This window comes from Megascapheus bottae, chromosome 2 (genome assembly GCF_031878675.1).
Source record: "Megascapheus bottae isolate mThoBot1 chromosome 2, mThoBot2.hap1, whole genome shotgun sequence".
In the NCBI taxonomy this organism is placed as follows: domain Eukaryota; kingdom Metazoa; phylum Chordata; class Mammalia; order Rodentia; family Geomyidae; genus Megascapheus; species Megascapheus bottae.
The window spans coordinates 23,055,754-23,066,597 of NC_143510.1; positions in this window are offsets into that span (position 1 = coordinate 23,055,754).

A 10,844-nucleotide genomic window follows, 5' to 3' on the forward strand; every position below is an offset into this window, starting at 1 on the left:
CTATCTTCAGAAATAACAGCCAGTGCTAAAAACATTTGAGGCACAGTGATTGTTATTTTGAAGGGACTTTTTATGCTTTGAAAACATCTTGAAGGGAATTTTAATGCATAAAAAAACAGTCATCTGCTATACAACTGAGATGGCTGAATAAACATAAGATCATCCAATCTGCCAGTGGCTCAGAGATCAGCTATGATTTCCATAGTTTATGACAGAAAGTCTGCTGGGCTGGCATAGCCCAAGTCCTAATTCAGCTTCTGTACTCCTATTTCCTTTGCCTTCTGGAAGCTAGTGAGGTTTGTACTCTGGTCCTCCTGCTATAGCTAGCTACCACTTAGGTCATACCTCCATGCCATTTTGTGTTTGGTTTTTGTTTGTTTTTTTTTGTTGTTTTATTTTTTTTTCCTACTAAGCCTCCTAAATAGCTTAGATTACTACAATTAGCGTTGTTTGTTGACAAAGAGCCTCCCTAACCTGTGCCTGGGATGTCCTGGAATCATTATCTTCTTGATTTCTATAATATGAGATTCACTGGTAGGAATCAGATTGTACACTTGATAGGGAAGAACTTTACAACTTGGGCCACCCTCCCAATCCACAATCTGTTTTTAAATAAAGAAATGTCACAGTTGAAAACAAATGGGATTTATGTTTATACTTTACCAGTGGTCAGGCCCAGCCTTCCTAATATGAATGTCCTAGAGCTGATCTATCAGTGATGCCTGTTTTCCAAGGAAAGATTACTACTGACTGCACTTCTAAAATATTTAGAGTCTGTATGCTGCAGCATGAGTCCGTTCTGATCCAAGAGCAGGAAGAAGAAAAGAAAAAGGAGGAAGAGGAGGAGGAGGAGGAGGAGGAGGAGGAGGAGGAGGAGGAGGAGGAGGAGGACAAAAGTAAAATAAAAGTCACCTGACTGAAACATTTCAATTTTAGAAGGGTGAGTGTGATTCAAATTTAACAGAATGACCTAATAGATGATAAATGGATCTATCAACACTAGTGTGAATTTAAGGAAAACCATGAAAAAGAAAGCAGGTCACTGAACTGTTCAATTTCCTTCTTTTCTTTTTCCAACATTATTATGGAAAATATTTAGTCCCATCTGTCTTATCAGACAGGATGATAAACTTCCTCAGTCTGCCACAAAGTGGAAGGAGTTGTGATTGAAGTTAACATGAGAACCACTCTAATCAAGTAATAATCACTCTGAATCAGGATCAGGAGGGGGGGAAATCACCAAAGTGATTTAGACTAACTTTCCTGGCTCAAGCTAACACTTTGTGAAGACAGAATTCAGTCTCATGCAATCTCAATGACCAAAGGTGGTACCAGGAACCAGCAGAATAGGACTTTCGCTGTCTTCAATATATTTTATGACATTCTCAGATAAAGTCATAGAACCATGGATAATGAGAGGACACATTATAGGTAAAGCTGTTTTAAACTATTTCAGTGGTTCTCCTATGAAAGAATTTATTTCTTTCCATACCTCTGTGTCATCTAGTATATCTAACAACTGGATCCATGTATTTCTTTGGCTAATAGTGAAATTATTTTTCATGTGATTCCTTTCTCTGACCTCTGTTTACTTGACAGCATATTGTTTATTGGAGTCAATAATTTCCCCGGTGTGTTAGCATCACTTTCCTCGACACCACAGCCTGTTTGTTTGGGGCTTTTCAAAGTCACCCAGGCAAGCAAAGGGAAACAAGTGAACAGTGAGAAACTACATTTATAGCCATACTGATGTACTGCCAAGATATATTTCCACCTATTTCAAATTCTAAAACTGAGTTTATCATAAAACTAGGTGAATGCTATCGAGTTAAGTTTATTATATAAAATTTGAAGTTAGTATTTCAACTACTTGACACTGATACTAAATCTTTCAAATGAAAAGAAATTATTTTTAAAATTTTCTGAACCCAATAGAAATGGAATATGACTATCGCATTTTAAAAAGTCTTATGAAGATAGAAAATGAAAATAATTTCAGAAATGACAGAGACATTCCATCAATATCTTTCATTCTATTTAGAAGATCCATATTTGCAAGACTTTTTAGATTTTTCTCCTAGACAATTCCTACTTTTCCTGAGTAATTCAGATTCTAATATTAGATTTAAAAATGATTTTATTCATGATTTTCATTTTCTGTGCTGACTGGTAGGTAGCATATATTACTGTTAAAATGCACATATCTATGTATATGGAATTATATTTATATACACACCCAATTCAAATTTTCCTCTAAATCTACATATTTTTTGAATATGCAGTTACAGAGAGACAGAGACACATGGAGATGGAGGAAGAGGAAGATTCATAGTACTATAGTTCCTTCAGTTATCTTAGGCTGTACAATGCACTTTTATTTCTTTATAAATATAGTGGCTGCTTTGTATACGGTGGGATCATATCTGTTTAAGCCTTTTGTAAACTGAAAATGTTGTTGGTCGTAAACTCACTGACTACCACCAAGCCAGTGAGCCTCATGGCTCAACAGCATGATACACTGTCAATATTTATTCTCATGGCTTTGTAGTTGACTGGAAACTGTTGCTGGCTGTCACTGTCCAACATCTAAGAGACAATTCCTCTCCTCAAATCATTAGCTGGGAAAAGGTCTAAGTGCAATTCCTACCAAATGTATACTATGTTCCTATAAAGTATCACACTATGGACTGCTGATAAATTAATACATTAAATCAATTAATTAATGAAAAACAATAATTATTTTAGGTAATCAAAAAATCATTGAGACATGTTAACTATTAAACTAAAGCAAAACCAGAAGTATTTAGTATTTAAATCTAACAAACTTTAAACTGATTTTTAACTACATGAAAAAGAAATCATTATTGATGACTAATTTAAGCTCCAGACAACTTTCAACAACAATTTTGCTGTGAAAAAAAAAATATGAGCTCTTTGAAATTTGCACTTTTTGATAAAGAATTGTTAAAGATGTTCTGATGAACCATATGATATTATTTCCTGGAAATCATGCAAATTCAACTTCTTTTGATTTGTTTTTCACTATTTAACAGATTTCTATTCATACTAAAACTTCCACAATTTTCTAATATGGCAATTTGTGCAGCACATTGCCTATAGACTTAAGAACATCTGCATCAAGATAGTTTCATTGTGTACTTTATACAAACAACTTCACAACAAATCAGGAGAGATACTTAAGTCTATACAAAAAAGAATGGAAACCTGGTTTGGAAATCCAAAATTACTACCAAGATTTATTTTTCTTTTTTTTCTTCCTTCTTTTCTTCCTTTCCTTTCTTTCTTTTTTGCTCTCTCTCTTTCTTTTTTTCTTTTGAAGACTTTGATTTCAGTAACAGGCAAATCTCAACACTAGTATTCAGATCTATGCAGGGTTACTGTGAGGCTCTCCTAGAGTCTAGATAATCCTTCTCTTTACTAATAGAAGAAAATTGCATCGCTGATCACCAGCTGGTGAAGTAAGGATCCCACTTTCTGTACTGGGCAACACTTGCTTAGGAAGAATAAATCAGCCTGATTGAAACATGACATGGAAGACACCTTCCTTTCTTCAACACATAGTTCCTTGCCTACATTCAAGGGCTATTTATTCTGTTCAAAATTTGTGCTAGCCATGCATGAAACATCAGGAATACAGTGAGGAAGACAGCATCCATGACATTTATAACACCTACAGCCCGGAGGCAGAATGTTAAGCCTACACAGCTGAGGTCAATGCCAGATGAAGAAGTACAAAGTATCCCTCTCCAAACTGATACTTTTCTTTGGCAGGCCTAGATAATATTTTTTTTTAGATTTCAGCTTTGCAATTTGTTTGTTCTATGATCTTGGTCAAGTACTCAACCTTTCCTACTCTTCCCTTCCTCACCTCTATGATGGAATATAATTCCTATGTGTGAGAGATTAACAACGAGACTCTAAATTTATCACACTTTCCACTAAGGCAGTTAGTTGTATCTCCTCTTCTTGAAGGCAGGTGGTGAGTGTTTTTAACACCACAGCACAGAAGCGATATTCCTTCTTCAGGAAAAAAAATCAGGTAAAGCTCTGTACCTCATAGACAGATCTTTTAGAGATTTTTCTGGACTCACATCCATGAGAAAAGCATCTTTTCTAGCCCATGTCTGCTTTGTTGGTCCTTTAAAAACTTAAAAATAGCCTTTCTTATCTATTCATATGAATTTTAATGGTGCTGCTAGGGCAGATTTATCAATTTGGGTTTTAACACTGAGAGCTCTGATTATCATTTTTTTTCAGGCAGATGTATTTCTGGTGAGAACCATCCCAAAGCTCCCCTTTCTTTTACTGGTAAAAAATTAATGCAATTTCTTTGGATTGAAATAGCTTTGCTTTTAACTGATCCATTAGGAGTGCTCTGGAGTATTACCCCAACGCTCAGTGCCTTCAACTGGACAATACATAAGCAGAATAGATTGGCTGCAAACAAACCAGCAATGCAGTGTGGGGATTCAGTGCAAAATGAAAATGTGGACCTAGTTCAAGAGTGAAGAATCTTAAAGAGCAAGAAGAAAGAGCATTAGAGAAAGCCTGAGCTTAGGCAAAGATGCACAGGCTGTGGTGGGAAGTCCTAGTGTAAATCCATGAGTTTCAAAACTGGGTGCTCTTGCCAGGAAAACCTATGCAAAGAACTCCAGAACTCCAACCTTGTGGAAATTAACAATGCCCTCTGTGTATATAATGGCCTCTGGTCTATGCTTCCTAAGGACTTTTGCCTCTCAAAATGAAACCATCAATGCAGGCTTCAGTCTCTTGCAATTTTAGTACTGATTCAGGGTAGGGGAAAAAAAAAGAATTCCCCACCAAAACTTGAAAGGTTTAGCTGATATCCATTTGCTTAAGCAATTGTGACCATTAAGAAAAAGCTCTGAAGATTCAGTATTTCAAAGCAGGCATGTGAATAGAAGTATTCCATGGCCTGGCCTGAACCTTTAACTGTCATCTCCATACAAGTGTCCACTGTCACCTTTCTTCAGGAAACCATTTAATGGCACTTTAAAATTGGCTTCAAAATGGTTGAGAGAAACAAACATTCCACATCAATATTTCCACGGATAGACTCCCAAGACACTATGTTGCAAATGAACTTTACAACTTGGGGGTGGGGTGGGGGATGGGAAGTGGGAGGAAAATGTGAGAGGGGGGAGCAATGTTTCACAAGAAATGTATTCACTACCTTACATATATGACTGTAACTGCTCTGTACTTCACCCTGAGAATACAATTAAATTAAAAAAATAAGTGAAGCAAATGCCCTCACAAATTAATAGTGGATAGTTCCTTCCCTGAATTTTTGTTCACTCACTTTTCTATTTCACTCTCTCCTGAGTGACACCCCATCATTTCAGAAGTTTCTCCTTATCCTTAGTTTGCTAACTCCAGCACTGCTGACCACATGGAGAAAATAATTTTTGTAGTGGAGGGCCTCTCACTCACTGTGTTTCACCCTTCATTTCCATGTGTGGTTGCTTTATAGCTGCCACTACATGCCATGCAGTGATAGGTCACAGTGGCAGGAATTAAACAGCCAGTTTTGGGGTTCCATATTTCTCCACTGAGATGTTGTGGAAAATTCACACAGTTTGGTTTCTTCCTGTGTAACACAAGGTTTGGGAAATGTACCTCATAAGACTGTGATCAAGACAGGATAATGTTTGTAAAATGCTGAGCTTTGAATTGGTGCATATAAAATATTCAATAAATGTTATTTAAAAACAGGAATTGAAATTCAACCTACTTAGATCAATAAAATGAGAATTGGGAACTCAGGGAAGAAAGACATCTCCATTGGGTTGCAAACTCTGGATTTAGAAATCATTGCTTTGCCATTTCAAAGAAATTGACTTGAAATACATACTTCATCCTTTCTTCCTTACCTCTTTCCTTCTTTCATGTCTTTTTAATTTTTTTTGCTTCCTTTGGCTGCGTTCTATTATGATGTACAGACTCATCTCAAACTTGTGAGCCTCCTGACTCCTCCTCCTGACTCTGGGAATTACAAAGCCTGTACCTCCACGAGACCTTCCAGGTTACCAGGAGGGGTGTGGGACTCTTCATTATCAGTTTTTATACTGCTACACTGAATTAACTTAAGGACATTAAGTTAAACATCATATACTGCTTCTAGTAAATCATAATGGATTGCACAGCCACTGTGTTACTAGGACATAAACACAACAGAAAGAAGAATAAGGTACAGATCCTGTCTTCTAATAAATCCTTGTCTGTAGAGAAGATATATGTGTGTTATCTGTAATTTACAAAGAAAGTAGCATAATAGGATTGAATGACACTCATAGAAGCCAAAGAAAGCTACTAAATTGTTTTAAGATCACATTTAGTTGTCCTTCTTTAAAAAATTATTTTATTTTCAGGGTGATTACATAGAGGGGTTACAGTTACATTCATTAGGTAATTGGGTACATTACTTCTTGAACATTGTTACCCCATCCCATATTTTTCTCCCAATTTCCCTCCTCTCAGCCCCTCCCACTCATAGTTGTCCTTCCTTTCTTCCTTCCTTCCTCTCTCTCTTTCTTTCTCTTTTTTCCTCTTTCTTTCTTTCTTTCTTTCTTTCTTTCTTTCTTTGTTTTTTTCCTTTTTCTTTCTTCCCTCCCTCCTTCCTTTCTTTCTTTCTCTACCATAGCCTTCAGTCCTTAGCATGAACTATCTCACTGAACTAACCCTCTCTGAGCTGCACAGGTAAAGGAACAGAAGCTAATATTGTTTATGGAAGAATTCTATGTATGCAAGAGTTGAAGAAGTGCTTTCATAAAAATAACTATGCATAGATACTAAAACATGAAGCAGGTGTGACTATGTTGTTAAATGTACAATGTGGTTTTATGTGACTAAAGCCCAGCTATATTTCAGAGCAGAGTTGATTCGAGTGAAAATCCATGAGGCACAGTGACAAAGATCTTAAAAGAATGCCTCATCTCAGGCTAAAGAGTTTATTTTTTTAATCCCATAGGCATCAAGAAATGATATATAATTGTGTTGACTCACAGTAGGACATGGTAAAAATATGTTCTCAGGAAGGAGATTGTAATGGCATAGTATCAACCTGAGCTGAATTTTAAGGCTATCCAGTCATTGACAGATGTCAGGAGCTGTGGAAGAATGGCACATTTTTACCATTTTAGACCAATCCAATATCTTGTCCTAGGAAAACAGATACACTCTGATGACAATAACTGAGACAAAGAACACATTCCAAAATTTAACATTTGTCAGTAGAAAAATATCAAGCTTGACAGACACTGAGAAAGATTGTCATCTATAGGTTGTTATATGGTTGAGTGTGGGTTTGGGGTGGTAAAGAAGGAAGAAAGGTGGAGAGGAAGGGAGGTAGGGAGGGAGGAACAAAACTAAGACCCTGATATCAAAGCTATAGATTGTAATTAGAACCAAATGGTTCTTGGAAGAAAGCAATTAAAAATAGGAACTTATAGGAGTGTTAATATGACCACCAGTAAACAGGGTAAAACAGCTTTTTCAGAGTACTGTGGGTGGTAAACAAAATTTGAGAATAATTATAAGACAGTAACATGCTCATGAGTCAGGATGATCCACCGATGACAATTCCAATCCACTGATAGAGTTTTGATGATTAGATGCAATTTAACTTTGAACTACAAAAGTAATAACAATAACAAGGAAAGCATTACAAAAGCAAGCACACTAGCAGCTATGCTATGGTGGTATAGAACTAGCACAAGAATGACTAAGTTTTGCTGAAAGTATGAACAGGATGAGAATTATTTCAAGACCACAGGAAAAAATTAGATTGTTCTGCATCTAATATATCAACTAAAGAAATAAATCCTTTCCTGAGCATAGTAAACTACAGCTATAACTACAAATGTTATATTTTTTCTGTATATTAATAAAAACCACATTTTAAAAAGCTTTCTAATTACCAGGAAAATACTTACTATGTTTATCACATACAAAGTATTAATGACTTTAATTTTCAGGGTTCCCTTATAAATCATTTAAATACAGAGGGAAAAATAAGAGGAAAAATCCTTCTATAGTGTGAAATGGGACAAGGACATATACAAGCAATTTATAAAATACTGAGAGAGTTCTAAACTTTTGAGTTGTACTAGTAATCATCATTATATGAATGAAAGCAGGAATAGGTATTTACTTGATCAACTGGCAAATATGAACACATCTATTGCCTTTTATTTCCCAGTATAGGTTGAATACATGCATACTGGTGTGCCCTCCACTAATGTAATCCTTCTGGAAAGAATTCACTTCATGATCAGAAATATTTAATCTATACATTCTTTGACCTAAAGCAAGGATCTTCTTTGTGTCTACATTAACACTTCGCAGTTTCTTTATATAGTTCATTGTAAAAATGTGCATTTTCCACAAATATACAGACTTCACTTCATGTATAAACTTAAAGAAAAAACACTTTTAAATCACTAAATAAATGAAGCAAATTAATGCTGATGTTAGTTTTACAATCACTTATGATTACCCTTCCAAAACAGAGTCATAATATACTTTGTAAAGATGAATTTTCCCCCACATTAATGTGGGTACAAGTATGTTTTAATTCTAGATATAGTCCATTATATGAAATAAGAAAAAAGAAATAAAGGTTTCTTTTTACATATAGATATTTTGTCTTTTTTCACTTTTTATCTCTTTGTAAAGATTCCTACTTGTCCATCCATCCATCCATTCATTCATTTATTCATTTATTTTTAACACAGTGGGCTCTGTTGCCTATTCTGTCCCTCAATTCAGATCACTTGCCTCTGGTCTTGAGTATTAGGATTGTTGACATGAACTACTCCTATTACTTCTATTAGAAAAAATCAACACAGGATGTGGCACTGTGGCTCAAGGGGTAGAGTGGTAGCCTTGAGCTGAGGAGCTCAGGGACAGCACCCAGGCCCAGAGTTCAAGCCTCACAACTGACAAAAAAAATGAAAAAGAAGAAAAAAATCAAATAGAACAAAACCTAGATACATAAGGCCATAGAGTATGACACTAAATGAAAGGACCTCTAGGATATAGAAATAAAAGCCATATAATGAGTGATTGTTGTCCTTAATGTACTATGTTATCTCTCATCTCCTTATGTCCCTTGGTTATCTCAAATTGTTACAGTATTTCACCTTGTTATCTGATATATTGTATATATGCTTGATTGGTTATTTGAAATTGAATAGGGAAAGGAGGAAAACAACATGAGCGGCGGGTTGGGGGCCAGAGAGGGAAATGGGGATCATGACATGAGAAAGGGTATCAGTGTTTGTGAAGTAATGCACCTCTATCTGGTGAATATAATGTAACACTTCTATTAATTAAAATAAAAATATATGAAAAAAGAAGAAAAAATCAAAACAATAAGATCATTTTCTTGAAGACATTTTAAAGGTTTGTGATCTACTACACTGCTAGTTACAAAAGTGCTGGTATCTAAGCTCCTACATATCAATTTATCATCTATTAAAAATTGTTATGACATTTAAAATAACAATCCAGTAAGAAATGTTGTGTTATGTTAATCACTTAAAATGTATTTGAGTTTGAAAAGTGGTAACTGTTCATGTGCATGAATTAAGAGTTGGTATTTATTCCATTGAAAGTTTAAATTTCATTACATCATTGTTAACTCACTTCAAAAAAGACACTGGGGGGCCGGGAGTTTGGCCTACTGGTAGAGTGCTGGCCTAGCATGTACGAAGACCCAGGTTCGATTCCTTGGTACCACATACATAGAAAAAAGCCAGAAGTGGTGCTGAGGCTCAAGTGGTAGAGCTCTATCCTTGAGAAAGTCCAAGGACAGTGCTCAGGCCCTGAGCTCAAGCCCAGGACTGGCAAAAATTGCTTATGTGATTGAGGATTGTCCCCATAGCACTGTGAACACACTTTATGCTTTGTCATTTTATTTGAACTTTGCTAATCATCACATATAAACATTAATTTTCATAGAACTGAGTCTTATCAACCTTCTTTCGATTTCCTGCCACAGAGTCAAACTTCATAAAGTGTATTCCAAATTAAATATGCAATCCTGTGATGGATTTGGAAGCAGTATAGGTGGAAGTTTTGAGGTAGCAACATAACTTCCTTCTGTCTGCAAATAAACTATAGCATCTGACACAAGCTTGCTACGGTTGGTTTTACAATAAAGCCTTCTTTGCAGATTTACTGCACAGTTTGGGCAAATTTAAAAATAATAAATAAAACTCAGAAGTAATTTCAAAACCAAAAAACAGTAAAGACCCATGTGGATATTGTGTATCTCAGGTGGCATGCTCATTCCCATGCTATGTTGAGTTGTGTTTAAATCATTGTATGATTTGCTCAGCTACTTCCTTGTGCGTAATTTTGTGAAAAATATTCCTCCCCACATAAAGCAAATTGTGCTTCCAAAGCAAAGTGAGTATTATTGTGCTTAGTTGAAGTGATGAGGAGAACATGTGAGACTTGTCAAAAATCAGCATGTCTTTAGGGAAGGTTAGGTGGCATTTGGAGAAACATGAATCAATGCAATGTTACCTGAGCACGCACAGTTTTCTCTCCATGGTAGTCTTCTTACAATGGGATTCCAATGTTCTTGGCAAGTTAATTGGTTGCCTTTTAAGATCATATGTCTACAACCCAACCCTCAGGTGCTGAATTTCTTACATTTTTATTCATTTCATCCATATGATTATGTCTTGCCCATGTGAATTGTTAATTACTATCTTCAGCTATAGTGTGATGAACCAAAATGCAAATGATGAACTAGATATAGCACAAGTAAGTGTACAATACCACATTATTTT